Source organism: Salvelinus sp. IW2-2015, unplaced genomic scaffold (genome assembly GCF_002910315.2).
Source record: "Salvelinus sp. IW2-2015 unplaced genomic scaffold, ASM291031v2 Un_scaffold2565, whole genome shotgun sequence".
Taxonomy (NCBI): domain Eukaryota; kingdom Metazoa; phylum Chordata; class Actinopteri; order Salmoniformes; family Salmonidae; genus Salvelinus; species Salvelinus sp. IW2-2015.
In genome coordinates this window covers 1-22,124 of record NW_019943876.1, presented here as the reverse complement: position 1 = coordinate 22,124, position 22,124 = coordinate 1, and positions in this window count along the sequence as shown.

The following is a 22,124-nucleotide window of genomic DNA, read 5'->3' as shown; positions in this document are numbered from 1 at the left end:
CTTGTAGGGCGAGGGAAGAATAAATACATTTTAAATGGACCGCCCTTGCCCGGTAATTTGTCACTTGTTCGTCAACCCACGGTTGTGTTTTCAGTCATCATGGAACCACCGGTAGCTGCTGTGRGTGCTTTATATGCGCTACAATCAATTATGATTGCATTTCATATCTTAGATGACAACACATCCCCAGACATCAAAAGCTAGCCATCCGATGATACCAGGTAAATCAAAAATTACAATGTATAAGTGTGATGTCAGGGAAAGTTGTATGCACTAGCTAACGTTACCAAAAGCTAACCAGACAAAAACATCATTACTTTTATGATGCGTGTTACATTTACATTTACATTTAAGTCATTTAGGGCAGACGCTCTTATCCAGAGCGACTTACAAATTGGTGCATTCACCTTATGATATCCAGTGGAACAACCACTTTACAATAGTGCATCTAACTCTTTTAAAGGGGGGGGGGGGTTAGAGAGGATTACTTTATCCATCCTAGGTTATTTCCTTAAAGAGGTGGGGGTTTCAGGTGTCTCCGGAAGGTGGTGATTGACTTCCGCTGACCTGGCGTCGGTGAGGGAGTTTGTTCCACCATTGGGGGTGCCAGAGCAGCGAAACAGTTTTTGACTGGGCTGAGCGGGAACTGGTACTTTCCTCAGAGGTAGGGAGGCGAGCAGGCCAGAGGTGGATGAACGCAGTGCCCTTGTTTGGGTGTAGGGCCTGATCAGAGCCTGAAGGTACGGAGGTGCCGTTCCCCTCACAGCTCCGTAGGCAAGCACCAATGGTCTGTAGCGGATGCGAGCTTCAACTGGAAGCCAGTGGAGAGAGCGGAGGAGCGGGGTGACGTGAGAGAACTTGGAAAGTTGAACATCGCAGACGGGCTGCGGCGTTCTGGATGAGTTTGTAGGGGTTTAATGGCACAGGCAGGGAGCCCCAGCCAACAGCGAGTTTGCAGTAATCCAGACGGGAGATGACAAGTGCCTGGATTAGGACCTGCGCCGCTTCCTGCGTGAGGCAGGGTCGTACTCTGCGAATGTTGTAGAGCAATGAACCTACGGAACGGGTCACGCGCCTTGATGTTAGTTGAGAACGACAGGGTGTTGTCAGGATCACGCCAAGGTTCTTAGCACTCTGGAGGAGGACACAATGGAGTTGTCAACCGTTGATGGCGAGAATCATGGAACGGGCAGTCTTCCCCGGGAGGAAGAGCAGCTCCGTCTTGCCGAGGTTCAGCTTGAGGTGGTGGTCCGTCATCCACACTGATATGTCTGCCAGACATGCAGAGATGCGATTCACAACCTGGTTATCAGAGGGGGGAAAAGAGAAGATTAATTGTGTGTCGTCTGCATAGCAATGATAGGAGAGACCATGTGAGGATAGACAGAGCCAAGTGACTTGGTGTATAGCGAGAATAGGAAGAGGGCCTAAAACAGAGCCCTGGGGGACACCAGTGGTGAGAGCACGTGGTGCGGAGACAGATTCTCGCCACGCCACCTGGTAGGAGCGACCTGTCAGGTAGGACGCAATCCAAGCGTGGGCCGCGCCGGAGATGCCCAGCTCGGAGAGGGTGGAGAGGAGGATCTGATGGTTCAAGTATCAAAGGCAGCCGATAGGTCTAGAAGGATGAGAGCAGAGGAGAGAGAGTTAGCTTTAGCAGTGGCGGAGCGCCTCCGTGACACAGAGAAGAGCAGTCTCAGTTGAATGACTAGTCTTGAAACCTGACTGATTTGGATCAAGAAGGTCATTCTGAGAGAGATAGCAGGAGAGCTGGCCAAGGACGGCACGTTCAAGAGTTTTGGAGAGAAAAGAAAGAAGGGATACTGGTCTGTAGTTGTTGACATCGGAGGGATCGAGTGTAGTTTGTATAGATAGAGTGTGTGTGCTGTCATGTGCGTCAGTAGCACAATTTCCAACTTATTTACATTCGTTCTTACTTATGTTGACTCCATATTGATGTTGGTTTTAAGTTTTGGCTGACTTAGCGGATGTACGTACAATCATCGCAAATTGAATTATGGGGCGTTTCAGGCCCCAGAGTGAACAGATTTGTACACTCGCACACTGTATCAAAAACGAGGGCTGAGGGGCTTACGTTGCCAACTACCCTTGCTTGGCTAATTGTTTGGTCCGACGCTGTAATGGCTGTCAAAGTCGTTCTCCTCCTCAGACGAGGGGAGCATGGATCGGCACAAGATGCGGATTGAATATTGTACATGTTTAATGTAAATAACAAGAAAACACTACAAACTACAAAACAACAAACGTGACATACCTCAAAACAGTCCTGTGTGGTCCAAACACTGACACAGGAAACAAACACCCACAAAAGCCTACTGCCTATGGCTACCTTAAATATGGCTCCCAATCAGAGAACAAATGAATGACAGCTGTCTCTGATTGAGACCCAATCTAGGCAGCCATGACATAACTAGACAACCTAACAAACACTATCCCATACACATACAACACCCATAGACTAACCAAACACACACAACATACAATGCCCACCCCAACTCACGCCCTACCACACTAAACATAATCAAAATAACATAAAAATAGGTCAGGAACGTGACATAACCCCCCCCTCAAGGTGCGTACTCCGACCGCACCACCAAAAGTCTAGGGAGGGTCTGGGTGGCATCTGTCCACGGTGGTGGCTCGGCTCTGGACGCTGTCCCCACACCACCATAGTCACTCCCCGCTTCCGTATCCCCCACCCAATGACCACCCTCCAACTAAACCCACCTAACTGAAGGGGCAGCATCGGGATAAGGGGCAGCACCGGGATAAGGGGCAGCACCGGGATGAGGGACGGCAGCTCCGGGCTGAGGGACGGCAGCTCCGGGCTGAGGGACGGCAGCTCCGGGCTGAGGGACGGCAGCTCCGGCTGAGGACGGCAGCTCCGGACTGGCTGGCGGATCCTGGCTGGCTGGGCGGATCCTGGCTGGCTGACGGCTCTGGCCGGTCATGGCTGGCTGACGGCTCTGGCTGGTCATGGCTGGCTGACGGCTCTGGCTGTCATGGCTGGCTGACGGCTCTGGCTGGTCAGATCTGGCGGAAGGCTCTGGCTGATCGCGGTCTGGCGGAAGGCTCTGGCTGATCCGGTCTGGCGGAAGGCTCTGGCTGATCCGGTCTGGCGGAAGGCTCTGGCTGATCCGGTCTGGCGGAAGGCTCTGGCTGATCCGGTCTGGCGGAAGGCTCTGGCTGATCCGGTCTGGCGGAAGGCTCTGGCTGATCCGGTCTGGCGGAAGGCTCTAGCGGCTCCTGTCTGGCGGACGGCTCTAGCGGCTCCTGTCTGGCGGACGGCTCTGTAGGCTCATGGCAGACGGGCGGCTTTGCAGGCTCATGGCAGACGGGCGCTTTGCAGGCTCATGGCACAAGACGACAGTTCAGACGGCGTTGGGCAGACGGGCAGTTCAGCGCCGCTGGGCAGACGGGCAGTTCAGGCGCCGCTGGGCAGACGGGCAGTTCAGGCGCCGCTGGGCAGACGGGCAGTTCAGGCGCCGCTGGGCAGACGGCAGTTCAGGCGCCGCTGGGAGACGGCAGACTCTGGCCGGCTGAGACGCACTGTAGGCCTGGTGCGTGGTACCGGGAACTGGAGGTACCGGGCTAAGGACACGCACCTTCAAGCTAGTGCGGGGAACAACAGGGCACCCTGGACTCTCGTGGCGCACTCTAGGCCTGGTGCGTGGTACCGGAACTGAGGTACCGGGCTGAGGGCACGCACCATAGGGAGAGTGCGTGGAGAAGGAACAGTGCGTACCGGGCTCTGGAGACGCACAGGAGGCTTGGTGCGTGGTGCCGGAACTGGAGGCACTGGGCTGGAGACACGCACCATAGGGAGAGTGCGTGGAGGAGGAACAGGGCTCTGGAGATGCACTGGAAGCCTGTGCGTGGTGTAGGCACTGATGGTACTGAGCTGGGGTGGGAAGGTGGCGCCGGATATACCGGACCGTCGGAAGGAGGACACGTGCTTCTTGAGAGCACCCAGAGCCGCTCCCGCACCCTTACCAGGTTGAATGGTCCCTCGCCCGCACTGGCAGGGCTTACGGGAAGCCAACCTGTTCCAATAAAACCTGCGCTCACACGTCCGATGTGCGGAGGGCTTCGGGTGAGCGTGTGAATACGCCAAAGCACGAGCTGGGACTAGTGTCGAGGCGTACCAGCCGCTGGGACCACCTTACTTCTGTAAGCGCTGGTGCCATGTACAGCCGCCGGGCGCACCGGGGAGAGTTACATTATGCGAGGCGGGGCCCAGATACGTTGGGCCAACGGTTCCCACTAAGCCGCACTCGGCCTCGATGACCGCAACCCTCATAGGTAGCCCAATCCACCAGGTGGGGCGGCCCAAGGTGGACCATGAGCCGACTCGGGCTATACAAAGCCACCGCGGTACTAGCGGGACACCGGCGCTTTACCCGAGAAGAGCACGCTCTGGTCGAGTGTCATGACTCACCCTATTCAGACGGCCCTCCCTCGTACCCACGGCAAGTTCCCGGGGAGTCTGCGCGCTCATGGTATCACGCACTCTCACTACCCGGTGGTCTGTCGCCAGTCGACTCCTCTCCCATATGTAGCCCCCACCCAGCTGCCCCCCCCTCCCACAAGAAATTTTTGGGTGAGCGCCGCCTATCCCGGGCTTCAAGCGCTCATACATCCAAGCCTTACGCTCGTGCTTGGGCTCCTCATACCAGCCGGCGTTTCCTGGGCTGTCCATGGATGGGCCTCGGCTCCCTACTCTCGCACTCGCCTTCCAGAGCTTCTGCGCGATTCTCCACTCACGCACACCTTCTAGCCCAGCGGCTCTTCTTGAACTGATTGGAATAAGTTCTGCTCTGCCACCCCTCCCATTCTCTAACCCTCCCTGCGTACAACATCTGGCTTAGTTCTTGCCTGCCTTTCCCAGTTCCTCGAATCCCGGGTTTAGGTCCCTGTAGTGGCGCACTGGGTATTCTGTGAGCCATAAGGCTGTCAAGAGTCGTTCTAGCCTCTGCCTCCAGACGCGAGGAGCAAACGAAGTGGATCGCCAGTACCAAGTGCGCACGCGTATGTTGATATATCCTCTACATGTTTATCTAAAGTCAACAATGAAAGCCCACTACATAAGCTATAACACAGCAACACGTAGGTCGGTGTTACCGAGCATTTAAGCCCTCCAAACGGTACACTCCTGTGTGGTGCCTAACAGTTCCGGACTATCTAGCACACAGGAAACAAACAACGCAACACTCAAGCCATAAACAGGCCTTACGTGGCCTGTCATGGCTACCCATGTAAAACGTGGATGGCCCTAAGCACCAAGATTCAGCAGACACACAACCGGAATCTGTTGAAACTACCCAGCTGCTCTCGCGGGTCGCTGAGTCTCTGACCTCTGTGCAATCTGGTGAACTCCCGACGGACGCACTGAGCACTGCCCGTCTGCACACAGGATCTGACGCCGTGCAGGAACTGCCCGCATAGACTGCCACCAGCTGACGCCTGAACTGAGCCAGTCGCTGACCCAGCGCGTGAACTGCCCGAGTACTGCCCAACGAGCCGTCTGAACTGTCCGTCTGCCATGAGCCTCGACAAACCGCCCGTCCTGCTCAATGAAAAGCCTGAAAGCCGCCCGTCTGCCATGAGCCTACAGAGCCGTCCGCCAGACAGGAGCCGCTAAGAAGCCGTCCGCTGCTATTAACAAACGAACAGTGAGTCCCATAGCACGAGCTCTTCCCAGACAGGATCAAGCCAGAGCCTTACCGCCAAGCATGAGACTGAGGAGGCATCAGCACAAGGAGCATTCCGACCAGACCGAGGATCAGCCTAGAGCCTTCCGCCCAGAAATCCCGGAAATCAGCCAGAGCCGTTTCACGCAAACCGAAGCAGCCAAAGACCTTCCGCCGACGACGGCTCAGCAGAGCCTTCGTACCAGACCATCGAGGATGCAGCCAAAGCCTGCGCACAGATCTGACCAGCAGAAGCGTCAGCCAGCATGACGCAGCCAGAGCCGAGTCAGCCCAGCCATGACAGCCAGAGCGTCAAGCAGCCATGAGGCACCAAGAGCCGCACCAGGACCAGGATCCGCCAGCCACCCAGGACAAGCAGCCAGTCCGAGAGAGACGTGCCAGTCAACTCAGCGCGGAGGCATGCGTAACCTCAGCCCGGAGCTGCCGTCCCTCAGCCCGGAGCTGCGTCCTCAGCCCGGAGCCATGCCGTCACCTGCAGTCGAGACAAGGATCTACTATGCCCCCACAACTGCCCAACTCACGCCCCTTGTATCCGGTGCTGCCTTCATGCCCGAGCTAGCCCACTTACATGTATAACGCGATGAGGTTTATCAAAAAGCATTGAAGAGAGATGATCAATTGGGGTGCAGGGGAGAACAGCGGAAGGGCAGCGGAAGATGGGACAATAAAGTGTGGTGCCAAGGGGAGCATGCGTCCCCAAGCCGGGACACCTACAGCGACCAAGGGTAGAGGCCGGTGATGAGGGGTGTCTCTCATCATAGTGTTTGAATCACGCCCACGCCCAGTCATCTTTTCAAGACTAGTGATACTTTCGTGCGGTGTGGAGCGTATTCGGAAGTGAAAGAGAACGGACAGTAACATCTCGCTTCATATTGACGGGAGGATGTGGTGTCATGTCATTTATTTCTGACCTAATTAATCTACCACATTAGAATTTAGACGACGGTTCTAAATTGGCCGTAATGCGGGGTGAGATTTAAAATATTGCTTTAGTTAAGTCAGCCAAAGTACTCTGGTCAGGGGGCGTGGACGTTGGAGCATTGTCTTGTTGAATCGATAGGTTGTATTGGTAGTGAATTAAGTGTGATGTTGATCGTCTCGAGTTAAGTGGGTTAAGAGCTCTATAATGGTGATGTATGAACCTGCAGGTATGGAAGGGTTGGTGCAAAGCTTGCTCTTTAATAGGTTGGGAGGAACGGGTTGTGTGGTCAATCCGGCCGGAGGGGGCGGAATAGTCGAATGGTATCAAACACATGGTTTCTATAGTGTTTTGATGCCCTTCCAAACGTCCGTTCCACGAAATTTATATGAGCCATCCTCCCCTCAGTAGCCTCCACTGGTAGTAACTTAATGTATAGTTTGTGTAGTGGATGAGGTGAGTTACTCACAAAGTACTTTGAGAGCCATGTGAAATTATGCCATACATMATATGCTATCCGTCATAATTATCATTGTGTAACTATTTGAGAGGGCATTGTCATCCGAAACCCAAACATTGAGAGAAAAATKATTTGTAAAAGCACACAAATCGGATCCCACTTACTAGTCCAATTAATCCACAATGCRWACACAGTCTTGACTTCCTGTATTTCCTTAAGAGACAGTTTGAGGTCAAATATACTGTTAGTTAAAAATTGGGTATTGAATGATCTTTGCATTGCATTTGCATGGCATGGAATTCAGTGGACATGAAAATTCCTAGAATTCCAAWYCCTTTGTTTTTCCTTGGTCACACAGGATMTCTGTTTACTTCCCTGTTCCTGTGATTGTAAGATGGCCMCCAAGGTTCCYAGGTCATGACCTTTACCGTCCTGAAGAAGATGMTTCCCTTAACCACAGATCTAGGATCAGATTCCGACCCCCAAATCCAGTACCAAACCATCATAMGGAGAAYATMCWAAACTGACCTTAGATCAGTGACTGAGAACAACTTCATCCTACTCCCTCCACATAACTCTTTTAATGTATTTCTCCTTTATTTGTTTAGCCACTCCTGCAAACCTTGGTCTGCAGAACAACTTAAAACACACATTTGTAACTTTATTGCATCATTTCTTAATCACGGTGGAGCCATTTTGTGTCTGAAGCTAACCGCTAGCCACAATTCCACATGGCCTGTAGTTTATGCGGACGCTAATGGCGGTTTAATTACAGGCAATAGTTCATCTGGTACAGTATTAGATGAAGTGAAGGTTTACAGCCGGGCTTAGAACTACTAAACCTACCTGTAGGGGATTGTGGTAGAACTCTGGAAGCCAATGAAGATTGATCTTCTAGAACTGATTGTGTTCTAATCAGACCATTAAAGCGGATGTACAGGATTTTAACAACTTGATTTTTAACAACTTTATGTTAGATGGTTCCTACGTTCAGGTTCTTACGTTCATCTATCATCAAGTTGTAAAATCCTGGACTTCTCCTTTAAGTTGGAGGGTTGAAACACAATGCTAGATTGTGATGGGGCTGTATGGAAATGCATGTTGTGTTGTTTTAATGGAATGGCGTCTGTGCTCTAGTGTGGCTTCTATGGGGCTTGGTCGGTCCAAAGACACACACACCACACAAACACCCACACACCACACAGCACACACACACACACACACACAGCGCCACGAAAACAACACATCACACACACACACACACACACACACACACACACACACACAGTGGAATCAACAAGCAGGATCTCTCACAATCAATCTTGATCTATCCGTAACGGCTCCAGATGTGTGTGTGTTCTCTGTCCAGTGCTCCGATCAGATCCTCCCGCTGATCAGGTTTAGCCTTTGTCGTCAAATGAAGGTAAGATTCATGGAAAGGTGAGGAGAACCTGATCCTAGATACGCACATTCCCAACTCTGAAGCTTCTTTATAAATACTTGACCAGAGAAGACCTCTCTAGTCTATCCAGTTTGTGTGCCTAAAAATGGGCACACTAATTCCATAAGGCTGCTGGTGAAAAGTCATGCAACTATGCTAGGGAAAGAGGCCATTTGGACCCCCCAGTCTGAATCTGTCAGTGCTGGCTTCTACTACGAGGGCTTCCTGTCATCTACTCTTAACTCGAGGCAGGCCTTCTGCAGGTTCAGCCATGGTAAGTGATCACCGCGCGAACCAGCTCAGACTATAGAAATGGATCTGCCTTCTGGTGCAGTTATATGGACTCACGTGACCGAGGTGCAAGGACAAAAAGAATAATGACAGTTCTCTACTCGCTACCATATGGGATCAGACGCGTGCGACTACACACCAACAGCGACACACACACCCAACACGCACACACACACCACACACCACACAACACACACAAGTCACACATCACCACACACACACACACACACACCCAACCACACACACACATCAACACACACACACACACACCACACACACACACACCACACACACACTGGGATGGGATGCCCAGTCCAAACAACAGCCTCAGTGGAGACTGACTGACACGCCCTGCCTTGCGCACAGACGGCTTTGCCTGGCTTCAGTACATTCTCCCCTTAAGCAACAAGACAGCCAAGTCGTTGCACACACACACACTACAGCCGCTGATCACTACATCACACACACACACACACCACACACAAGGCACACACACACACACACACACACACACGACACACACACACCCCACTACACCACACACACCACACACTCTACACACACCACACACACACACACACACACACCGGTTACTGGCCATTCCATCTAGAATCCAACGATTTAAGAAATTTCGAACAGGGTGCTTCAATTCATGTACCCTTTGGTTGAACTGGTGGATTAGAAGGCAGTGACACAGAATTACAACAACACACACAGATACACGGTACTGCCACGCTTCTCACTCTCACGCTCGCCAGGGCAACTCACAAACACTCTTGGGCCTTTCTTTCGGTGCCGTGGTTGAAATTGAGGCTCAGAGAGAGAGCGAGCGCAGAGAGCAGAGAGAGAGGAGAGAGAGAGACGAGAGAGAGAGAGAAGAGAGAGAGAGAACAGAGAGAGAGAAAGAGAGATATAGATAGAGAAGAGCAGAGAGAGAGAGAGAGAGCCGAGAAGAGGAGAGAGAGAAGAGAGACGAGAGAGTAGAGGAGAGAGAGACGAGAGAGCCAGATGAGGCGAGAGAGAGAGGAGAGTAAGCGATGAGGAAAGAGGCAGAGGGAGTACGAGCGAGGAGAGAGAGAGACGGTGAGAAGAGAGAGAGAGAGAGAGAGGCGGAGAGAGAGAGAAGAGCAGGAGAGAGAGCAGAGAGACTGAGAGTAGATGACAGAAGAAGATCTGAGAGAGAGATGTGAGGTGGATAGAGGAGGAGAGAGAGTTGCGTGTTCAGCCCTGTGGAAAACTAAACGTGCTGCGATGTTTTCTCCTAGGAAGCATAGGGAGCAGTGACCAATGAACGGGTTTTTCCTTTGCAATGCCTTGCAACTTAGGATGAAAAAAATACTCCAAGGAGCACGTCACCGGAGAAATCAGGAACGTCCAGTAACAAGCAATTACAGTGCTCGGATGAGCAGGATAGGAGGCTCGTGTGGTCAGTTTTGAGCTTTCAAAGCACTTTTATCACTGAGAGTGGAACTACTCATTTTCTTCTAGACAATCTGATGTCTGAGGTCTGTTTGTAGTCTCCCTCTCGTAATGACTTAGAGTTAGGATTTCAGCCGGAAGTTAAGCTGATTCCTACGATCTGTACTAACTGACTAAATTGAAGATGGAGTAATGGTTTCTCTCTCTGATTAATGATTGATTGCCCATTGCTTAAGACAGCGTTCACTCACTGTATCAAACACTCCTGATATAGTAGACGGAAATCAGGACTTGTAAAAACTCCCCTAGTTTTGGTGATCCGGTAGCTCCAACTAGAAAACCTATTGAATGCATTTGCGAGACCCCAGGCGGACCAATAGGTCGTGCAGTTCTACCACAGACCGGCAACACGTGTGAGCATCAAAGACACACTCTAGAACTCATACTCTACCAATCACAAAGAACCTTTTGATAAGCAAAACATGATTTGTTTAGTTTTCTTCACCGGAAGCCAATGGATTATTACATTTTTCCAGGGCAAAAAGGTGCACTTAATTACCAAATAAACCCACAGCCACCCTCCAGGTGTGAGCCTGACAGCCGTGCAGTATCGCCGGTCCTCGCGACCATCTTTGGCCTTACCCGGGCCACCACCCTTCAATCAGGGCACGTCCAACAGCAGTTTAAATGAAACTTCATCCAGCAAGTGTCCGATTTTGAGCTGCTAAGAAGGCGCAACTCTATTGAACCCAGGGCGAGGGCCATCCTCTTGGTTGGCCATTCCTATTTGACTTGCTCCGACACAGAGATCGCAGCTTGGGACAGTACACGTTCATCAAATCTCCCGAGATGGAAGTACAAAGTATCATCCCATACTATGAATCACATAATCATCTTGATCCTAATAAAGAATACGACTTTGAATGACCTGAGGGAGATGATTTCGCTCGGTTTTGCGTCCCCAAATGGCAACCTATTCCGCTTTAATAGTGGCACTACTTTCTGACCACGCCTCCAAACGTGGAACATATCCATTGTTCTGTCCGGATATTGGAACCAATATATTATAAGATACTCGAAATATGACTAATGGGGATTATCTGCATGAGGGAGAGAGAAGATCCAGGCATCGTAGTTAGCAGAGCCAATATTATATCTCTATGGAACTATCATCTCAGTTCTGTTAACTACTATATATTGTACCTATCGCGGCGTTTGCGGGGTCCTCATAAATACTATTTGAACTTGTTGGGTTAGAAAATACATATTATATCTGTCACCCCTTCCGGATGGAGAACATCTGACTTTTGAAATATGGTCATTGGCTAAGTCCAGTTCTTAAATGTGAGAGAACTATCACTCTGCTTGCTAAATTTTATATGGGCCGAAGCATGTGCGGCGATAACAATATGCACGGTAGTGCATACCAGTAGATCTATTCGATTTCCCTTCCCCAGGAATCTCACGAAGAATTCCAAGCTATGTTCGTGTAACGTCAAGAGGTGCAAGAATGAGGGAGGTCGCAGCTTGGCTGCAAAGGTCCCGTGTGGCCTGCACACAAGGTTAAACCAAGTACGTTGTGTGTGTTCTGTGTGTCCGTCGGTGATCGAATGTTGTGTTGCGCTGTGCTTGCGCATGCCCAGGTATGCGGTGCCGTGCAACGTTTTCGTCGATAGCAGTGTACCACTCAATAATGGTCTCACTTTTTCATACACTCCTCTTTGACCTGCTCTCTGTTAGAACAGACAATGATTTATGGGAGGTGGATTATATAACTAAACACTCTGAACTATTTCCTTTCTTTCGTTCTGGCTCCTTCGATAATTAACATTGGAATGGTCAGAAATGTGTTTACATCCTATTTTCACATGGTTACTGTGGTCCTAAAAACAACTGTGTATTGTCTTTCACATCTTTTTGGGTTCCATATGCCGGGCTTGTATCTTCTTGCTGTGTTCTGAACAGTCAGTCGAGCGTGATATACTTACATTCCCATTCATCCATTCGCAACTTCCATCAATATACGGCTCTATCACAGCCTATCACCAGGGCGTGCTTCTTCATGATCCTTTGGGTTTAAACGTCAGCACACTCCAACGGCCTTCATTGATTTCATTCTATTAATTTAATTAAATGATTTTTTTTTTTTTTTTTTTTTTTAAGAGACCATGCCATCCAAATATGGCTAGCCATCAAACACACTCGCTGGGTCATATTCTCTAGGCACCAAATGGAAAGAAAAATGGACGAAAAGGGGTAGGGGACTAACTGTAAAGTGTTCAATAAGGAACAATTACCTTTGTATTTGTGCTACAGTGATGCACTAATGAATACGGCCTCTTGTTCAGCCAACTGTTAAATTTGCTTTATAATAACACTTACACTGATTTTTTTACCCTCACATTCAATTGATATCCAGCAACATACCAGTGTCTGCATATGTGAATGTATGTCATAAAGATAGGTTCTGAGAAAACTTACATTCTGGTGAAGTGCAGTTTTCATCTGGTTTACAATAAGCTCTGTAGCATGTTTCCTGTTAGCTGCTTTAGCGTCACTTCAGGAACACTCATCTCCTTCTCACAGAGCTCTTCTAAATATCCCACAATCGTCCGTCCGCGTGCCTACGACTTACAGCCCCTGATCGATATACCATGTTTCGGTCCTCTCAATGCATTGTACCATTGTGTATCAAAAGCACTCTCGGGAAGCCACTGCGGACCATGTCCAACTGCAGGAGACACAGGGCCTCGTGAGGTCCGACTGGGCCTGGGACACTTCTCCTACCGCTATGTCATCCAAACAGGATCGTTATAGTTACATTAACACTTGTCTTCTACTGCATCTAATACACATGTAGGGATTCTTCACATTTGAGAAGTCTTTTGTTGCTGAGAATTGTCCTGCAACAGTGGAAGCAGGAAACACAAACTTTAAAACGGTGGTATTCAAGAAGGGCAATCTAAAAAGGTTTAGTATTTACACCTTTAAAAAATGTCAGAGAGCTTGAATTTTGCCCAAATGGAAAAATGGTTATCAACCCCGTAACAAAAAAAAGGCCAAATTATTTAAAATCACTATACTAATTCACATTTCTTGTTTGAATGCATGGATGCTTTCCCACCGCTACGTAATCGCATACTTGGCTAACATGGTAAGATCCTACATCTTTTTATCAGTTGATGTTAGATACGAAGTTGACATTTGCCGTGAATTGAAATGCTGAAACATGTTGAATTGGTATTACGAGTTCATATTTTTCCCCTCTTTGTTTCGGGTGCTGTTAACGTATGCCATCGGCACTAAAAAGAACCTATCGACGGCAATGTCTGAAAGAGCATGGCACCAACATCTGCTGGCATCAATGTGCACACTGCCAATTTAAGCGTCCTGCATTCTCTACTTTCTAAGTCAGGAACACAACAAGTTGGTCCCGCTCAAACGATTTGTTACTGAGATAATTCAGAGGGAATTATACATTTTTTGGAACTTCTTTCATTTTCCTCCCCGCCTCAGCCCCCACCTCTAAACCCCCCTCCCTCAAAACCCCGCTCCTCTCTACGTGATCGGAACATATCTTCTCAGTTGGCCAATATTTCCGTTGGCCCATGACTGTTCCATGGTCTCATCCCTTGGGCTTAATAGCCGGGCTCCCTATTGTACATCACACATCATCAATCGTTTAGCCAGCACTACCTTCGAGGTAAGAGGGAAGTCAAAGCTACACATAAACGCACACAGGAGACGCACGGATGCACACGCACACAGAAGACGCACGGGAGTGCACACTGCACACAGAGACGCACGGAATGCACAGCGCACACAGAGACAGCAGCGGATGCCACACGCACACAGAGACACACCGGATGCACCGCACGACAGAGACGCACGCATGCCACACGCACACAGAAACCGGCACGGATGCACACGCCCACAGAGACGCGACAGGATGCACACGCACACAGAGACATCAACCGGGGAAAATGAAAAAATTTGCACACGCACACAGAGACGCACGGATGCACCACGCACACAGAGACGCACAGGGATGCACACGCCACACAGAGAACGCACTACGGATGCCCACATCGCCAACGCACTACAGAGTACTGGCACCGATTTGCAGCACGCACCACAGAGAAACGCACGGAATGCATTTATTACACGTGCACTGAATCAAGAGGACACAACGGATGCACACATGCACACAGAGAACCACAGGATGCACACACACGCACACAGAGATGCAGCACGCCCACCAGAGACGACGGCGATGCAGCACACGACACAGCAGACGCACGGATCAACCACGCACAGCAGAGACGTCACGGATGACAGCACCGCACACAGAGACGCAACGGATTCCACAACGCCCACAAGAGACATCAAACGGATCACACGCACACAGAGACGCCGGATGCACACGCACACAACGGATGCAACCACGCACACACAGACGCAACGATGCAGCACACCAACACACAGATCGGGGCAGTCGGACGGGATGCCACACGCACAACAGAGACGACAAGGATGCAACACATACACACATGCATGCCAGTGGAGCTGCTGAGGGGAGAACGGCTCATAATAATGGTCAGATCAGAGCAAATGGAATGGCACCAAACACACCTGGAAACCTCACGTGGTTGATATAATTTGACACAATTACACTGATTCCGCCCCAGTCATCACCATGAGCGTTCCTCCCAAAGAGGTGCCACCGACTCTCTCTGTGATGCATTAAGCCGGCACGCAAATAAACAACTTAGCACCCCGAGGCACACTGTCTGGTGGAAAGTTAACCAAATGAGTAAAAGCTTTTTCTCTAACTTCCTCCTCTGATAGTGAGAAAAACAACCCATTGGAAGTTCAGACTAAAAGGTCAAGATTGTGTTTGAAGGGTCCTTTTCAAAGCTGCGCCACACACTGGCAAGCAGCAGGCCACTGACTAACTACAGGATACAGGATTTCACATGGAATTTCCCACTCATTTCTGTCATTATCTCTTACTAAACCTGAATTGGCCTTGGCTTGATGGGCACGGTAGATGGCTTCATTTTATATGTGTGTCCCAAATGGAACCCTGTCCCCTATACAGTATAGTGCACTACTTTTGACCAGGGTCTATAGAGCTCTGGTCAAAAAGTAGTGCACTATCTAATAGGGAATAGGGTGCCATTTGGGACACAAATCAATATGATTTCCACAGTGGTTTCTCCGTTTGCTCTCATTTGGAAAACAGACTGTAGCAAAGGTAAAGGAAACGTTAGCATGAAGCTTTCCTTGTCGGTAACAAGGGTTCCATTTTTCTACAGCACCAGCATGCGAAACAGAAAGCACATACACATGTTTTTCAAGCACGCACATACACATCTCCTCTCTCTGTCACACACACACACATACACACTCTCCCTCTCTCTCGTCAACACACACACACAACACTCCTCCCCTCTCTGTCACACACACACATGGCATGCACGCGACGCACACAAAACACACACACCAAACATCTCCCCCTCTCGCACATACGCACACACACCACACCACACACAACACTACACACACACACACACACACACAACACACACACCACACACACACACACACACACACACACACACACACAACACACACACAATCTCACAACATACCAGACTCGGCTTCCACTTATTCGACACCCAGCAACCATCACTCATCCGGCAGATCCAAACATTTGATCAGAGTCCTCGTTCCTACGAGGCCTGGTGTGCGCTGCAGGCTTTAGCAGGCTAATTCTCTGTTGCAATTTGTCGGACACTAATTGTGAAGCCAGGGGAGGGAACGTAAACGGGAGGTTGTGAGAAATAGGGAGGCTGGCTTTCGTAAATCATCGTCAAAGCGAGAGGCTGCGTTCAAAATGCCAGAGGTACACTGTGATTCATCAGGACTAGCTGCTGTTTATAGAAGGGTTTTGGCAACGATGTGCAACTGTTTCGCGTGTGTTTGAGAACGAACGCATCTCCGATTTGGGAAAGTAGAACTGGTTGATGATCTTAACAACACACATACACACACAACATTATGTTGCTTATCCTCTCGAAACGGTTATCATTATTACTTTTTTTTTAACCTTTATTTAACTAGGCAAGTCAGTTTAGAACAAATTCTTATTTACGATGACGGCCTAGGAACAGTGGGTAACTGCCTTGTTCAGGGGCAGAACGACAGATTTTTTTACCTTTGTCAGCTCGGGGATTCGATCTTGAAACCTTTCTGTTACTAGTCCAATGCTTTAACTACTATGTCTACCTGCCGTCCAATGGGAAACAAATGAGTATTTATGTTTTTATCATGTTATCTACAGCAAGAGGTTAAATATACTGCAGGGTGTTATCTACAGAGGGTGTTATCTACAGCGGGGTGTTATCTACTGGCAGGGGTGTTATCTACTGCAGGGTGTTATCTACTGGGTGTTTCTACAGCGGGTGTTATCTACAGCGGGGTTATTACAGGGGGGTGTTATCTACAGCGGGGTGTTATCTACAGCAGGTTGTGTTACCTACAGCATGGTGTTATTAAAGCATAGTGTTATTCTACAGCAGGGTGTTATCTACAGCAGGGTGATTATCTAGAGCAGGGTGTTATCTACAGCATGGTGTTATCTTACAGCAGGTGGTTTATCTAAGCAGGGTGTTATCTACAGCGGGTGTTACTCGACGTGTTATCTACAGCCACGGTGTTCATCTACAGCACGGTGTTTATCTACAGCGGGTGTATTACAGCATGGTTTATCCTATCAGCGGGGTGTTATCTACCAGCGGGGTGTTATCTACAGCCGGTGTTTTATCTCTACAGCACGGGTGTTTTCTACGCAGGGTGTTATCTACTGCAGGGTCGTAATCTACAGCAGGGTGTTATCTACAGGCAGGGTGTTATCTACAGCGGGTGTTATCTACAGCGGGGTGTTATCTACAGCGGGGTGTTATCTACAGCACGGTGTTATCTACAAGCAGGGTGTTACTACAGCAGGGTGTTTATCTACAGCAGGGTGTTATCTCTACAGCAAGGTGTTTATCTACTAGCGGGGTGTTATTACAGCCGGGTGTTATCTACAGCATGGTGTTATCCTACAGCAGGGTGTTATCTACAGCAGGTGTTATCTACAATAGGTGTTATCTCAGCGGGTGTTATCTACAGCAGGGTGTTATCTACAGCATGGTGTTATCTAGCAGCGGGGTGTTTCTACAGCACGGTGTTATCTAACAGCACGGTGTTATCTAACAGCGACGGTGTTATCTACAGCAGCGGTGTTATCTACAGCAGGGTGTTATCTACAGCCAGGGTGTTATCTACAGCACGGTGTTATCTACAGCAGGGTGTTATCTACAGCATGGGGTTTATCTACAGCATGGGGTTATCTACAGCATGGGTGTTATCTAACAGCAGGGTGTTTATCTAGCTATGTTGTTCATGTGTTATCTAAGCAGGGTGTTATTACAGCACGGTGGTTATCTACTGAGGGTGTTATCTACTGCAGGGTGTTATATCTCAGCAGGGTGTTATCTATCAGCAGGGTGTTATCTTACAGCAGGTGTTATCTACAGCATGGTGTTATCTAATGCAGGGTGGAGTTTATCTAACAGCAGGGTGTTATCTACATGCAGGGTGGTTTATCCTACAGCAGGGTGTTATCTACAGCAGGGTGTTATCTACTGCAGGGTGTTATCTACAGCAGGATGTTATCTAACAGCCGGGTGTTATCTACTGGCAGGTGTTATCTACAGCAGGGTGTTTATCTACAGCAGGGTGTTATCATACTGCAGGGTGTTATCTCACAGCAGGGTGTTATCTACAGCAGGGTGTTATCTAAGCAGGGCTGTATATGCGTGTTATCTACAGCAGGTGTTATCTACAGAAGGGTGTTATCTACAGCAGGGTGTTATCTTACAGCAGGGTGTTATCCTACAGCAGGGTGTTATCTACAGCAAGGTGTTATCTACGCGGGGTGTTATCTACAGCGGGGTGTTCACTCTAAGCATGGTGTTATCTACAGCAGGGTGTTTATCTACAGCAGGGTGTTATCTACATGGGTGTTATCTACCAGCGGGGTGTTATCTACAGCAGGGTGTTATCTACAGCATGGTGTTATCTACAGCGGGGTGTTATCTACAGCACGGTGTTATCTACAGCAGGTGTTTCTACAGCACGGTTGTTATCTAAGAGCGGGTGTTATATCTACAGCAGGGTGTTATCTACAGCAGTGTTATCTAAGCAGAGGGTGTTAAATCTACAGCAATGGGGTATCTACAGATGGGGTTATCTACAGCATGGTGTTATCTACAGCAAGGGTGTTATCTACAGCATGGTGTTAATCTACAGCAGGGTGTTATCTACAGCAGGGGTTATCTAAGCGGTGTTATCTACAGCAAGGGTGTTATCTACAGCAGGGTGTTATCTACAGCATGGTGTTATCTACCAGCAGGTGTTAATCTCAGCAGGTCGTTATCTACAGCGGGTGTTTATCTACAGCAGGGTGTTATCTACAGCAGGTGTTATCTACTGCAGGGTGTTATCTACAGCAGGATGTATTACAGCAGGGTGTTATCTATGCAGGGTGTTATCTACAGCAGGGTGTTATCTACAGCAGGGTGTTTACTACTGCAGGGTGTTATCTACCAAGGGTGTTATCTACAGCAGGGTGTTATCTAAAGCAGGGTGTTATCTACAGCAGGGTGTTATCTACAGCAGGATGTTATCTACAGCAGGGTGTTATCTACAGCAGGGTGTTATCTACAGCAGGGTTATCTCCAGAGGGTATTATCTACAGCAGGGTGTTTATCTACAGCAGGGTCGTTATCTACAGCAGGGTCGTTATCTACAGCAGGGCGTTTCTACGCGGGGTTATCTATCAGCCATGGCGTTAATCTAAAGCAGGGGTTATCTACGCAGCAGGATGTAATCTACAGCATGGTGTATCTACTGCGGGTGTTATCTAACTGCGCAGGGTGATTATCACGTGCGGGGTGTATCTACAGCAGGGTGTTATTTACTGCAGGGTGGTTATTAGGCAGGGTGTTATCTAACATGGGTGTAATTTACTGCAGGGTGTTTATCTACTATGCAGGGTGTTATCTACAGGCGGGTGTTATCTACAGCAGGTGTTATATACAGTATGTCAAGGGTCGTTATCTACAGCAGGGTGTTATCTACAGATGGTGTCCATCTACAGCAGGGTGTTATCTACAGCAGGGTGTTATCTAGCAGCAAGGTGTGTATCTACAGCAGGGTGTTATCTACAGCATGGGTTCTAAGCAGTTTATTTACAGCAGGGTGTTATCTACAGCAGGGTGTTATCTACAGCAGGTGTTATTCTTTACAGCATGGTGTTATCTACAGCAGGTGGTTATCTACTGCATAGAGCAGGGTGTTATCTACAGCATAGTGTGTACTACAGCGGGTGTTATCTACCAGCCAGGGTGGTTATCTACCAGCAGGGTGTTATCTACAGCAGTGTTATCTACAGCAGGGTGTTTATCTACAGCATAGTGTTATCTACAGCAGGGGTTATCTACAGCAGGGTGGTTATCTACAGCAGGGTGTTATCTACTGCAGGGTGTTATCTACAGCAGGGTTTATCTACTGCAGGTGTTTATCTACAGCAGGGTGTTATCTACAGCAGGGTGTATCTACAGCAGGGTGTTATCTACTGCAGGTGTTATCTACTGCAGGGTGTTATCTACAGCAGGGTGTTATCTACAGCAGGGTTTTACAAGCGGGTTTATCTACTGCAGGGTGTTATCTACAGCATGGTGTTATCTCACAGCAGGGTGTTACTACAGCAGGTTGTTATTTTACTGCAGGGTGTTATCTCAAGGAGTTTGCAGCTTTGACGTAATACAACTCTATAATCCTGTTATCCCTCAGCTAGGGAGGAAAATGGTTGTCGAACCCTCTTAATCTCATACAGATATTATTGAATATTTTACTGGAAGTCGTGAGCTTCATTCAAAATGGCACCTTAAATCCTGGTGTTATCCCAACTATTTCTGACCTAGGGCACTATAGGTCTCTAGTCGAGAATTAGTACACTATATACTGTAGATGAATGGGTTTCATTTGGGACACAGCCAACATGTTAAGAGACTGAAACCTGATCGTCTGGGATTCACTCAATCAATAGTACCTCCCACTGCCTGTCCATCCCTGTGTGGCATTTGGTGGCAACGGTGGATTAAGTGATGTTTTGAATAATATGTTAGAAGACAGTGAATCTTATGTAACAAAATAACATACCTGAATTTCTTTGTGTATAACAAAATATTATTTTCGGTCAGTCAGACCTGTAAATGGCTCATTTGGAGAATGATTCTGGAGCCAGATATCCCGTAAAGTTAAAAGCACAGCTGCTGTAGTGAATATCATTCTGTAATGTAGGTCTAACCTGGCCCAGGGCCATCAGGCGTGATCCATAGAGTTCCACACTAAACCTGGCCCAGGTCCATCAGAGCGTGATCCATAGAGTCCACACTAACCTGGCCCAGGGCATCAGAGCGTGATCCATAGAGTCCACACTAACCTGGCCCAGGTCCATCAGAGCGTGATCCATAGAGTCCACACTAACCTGGCCCAGGGCCATCAGAGGCGTGATCCATAGAGTCCACACTAACCTGGCCCAGGTCCATCAGAGCGTGATCCATAGAGTCCACACTAACCTGGCCCAGGGCCATCAGAGCGTGATCCATAGAGTCCACACTAACCTGGCCAGGGCCATCAGAGCGTGATCCATAGAGTCCACACTAACCTGGCCCAGGTCCATCAGAGCGTGATCCAAAGAGTCCACACTAACCTGGCCCAGGGCCATCAGAGCGTGATCCAATAGAGTCCACACTAACCTGGCCCAGGTACATCAGAGCGTGATCCATAGAGTCCACACTAACCTGGCCCAGGTCCATCAGAGCGTGATCCATAGAGTCCACACTAACCTGGCCCAGGGCCATCAGAGCGTGATCCAGAGTCCACACTAACCTGGCCCAGGCCATCAGAGCGTGATCCATAGAGTCCACACTAACCTGGCCCAGGTACATTAGAGCGTGATCCATAGAGTCCACACTAACCTGGCCCAGGTACTCAGAGCGGATCCATAGGTCCACACTAACCTGGCCCAGGTCCATCAGAGCGTGATCCATAGAGTCCACACTAACCTGGCCCAGGTCCATCAGAGCGTGATCCATAGAGTCCACACTACCTGGCCCAGGTACATTAGAGCGTGATCCATAGAGTCCACACTAACCTGGCCAGGTCCATCAGAGCGTGATCCATAGAGTCCACACTAACCTGGCCCAGGTCCATCAGAGCGTGATCCATAGAGTCACACTAACCTGGCCCAGGGCCATCAGAGCGTGATCCATAGAGTCCACACTAACCTGGCCCAGGGCCATCAGAGCGTGATCCATAGAGTCCACACTAACCTGGCCCAGGTACTTAGAGCGTGATCCATAGAGTCCACACTAACCTGGCCCAGGTACATCAGAGCGTGATCCATAGAGTCCACACTAACCTGGCCCAGGTCCATCAGAGCGTGATCCATAGAGTCCCCACACTAACCTGGCCAGGTCCATCAGAGCGTGATCCATAGAGTCCACACTAACCTGGCCCAGGTACATTCGAAGCGTGTCCATAGAGTCCACACTAACCTGGCCCCAGGTCCATCAGAGCGTGATCCATAGAGTCCACACTAACCTGGCCCAGGTCCATCAGAGGTGATCCATAGAGTCCCACACTAACCTGGCCAGGTCCATCAGAGCGTGATCCATAGAGTCCACACTAACCTGGCCCAGGTCCATCAGAGCGTGATCATAGAGTCCACATCATAGTTTGGAA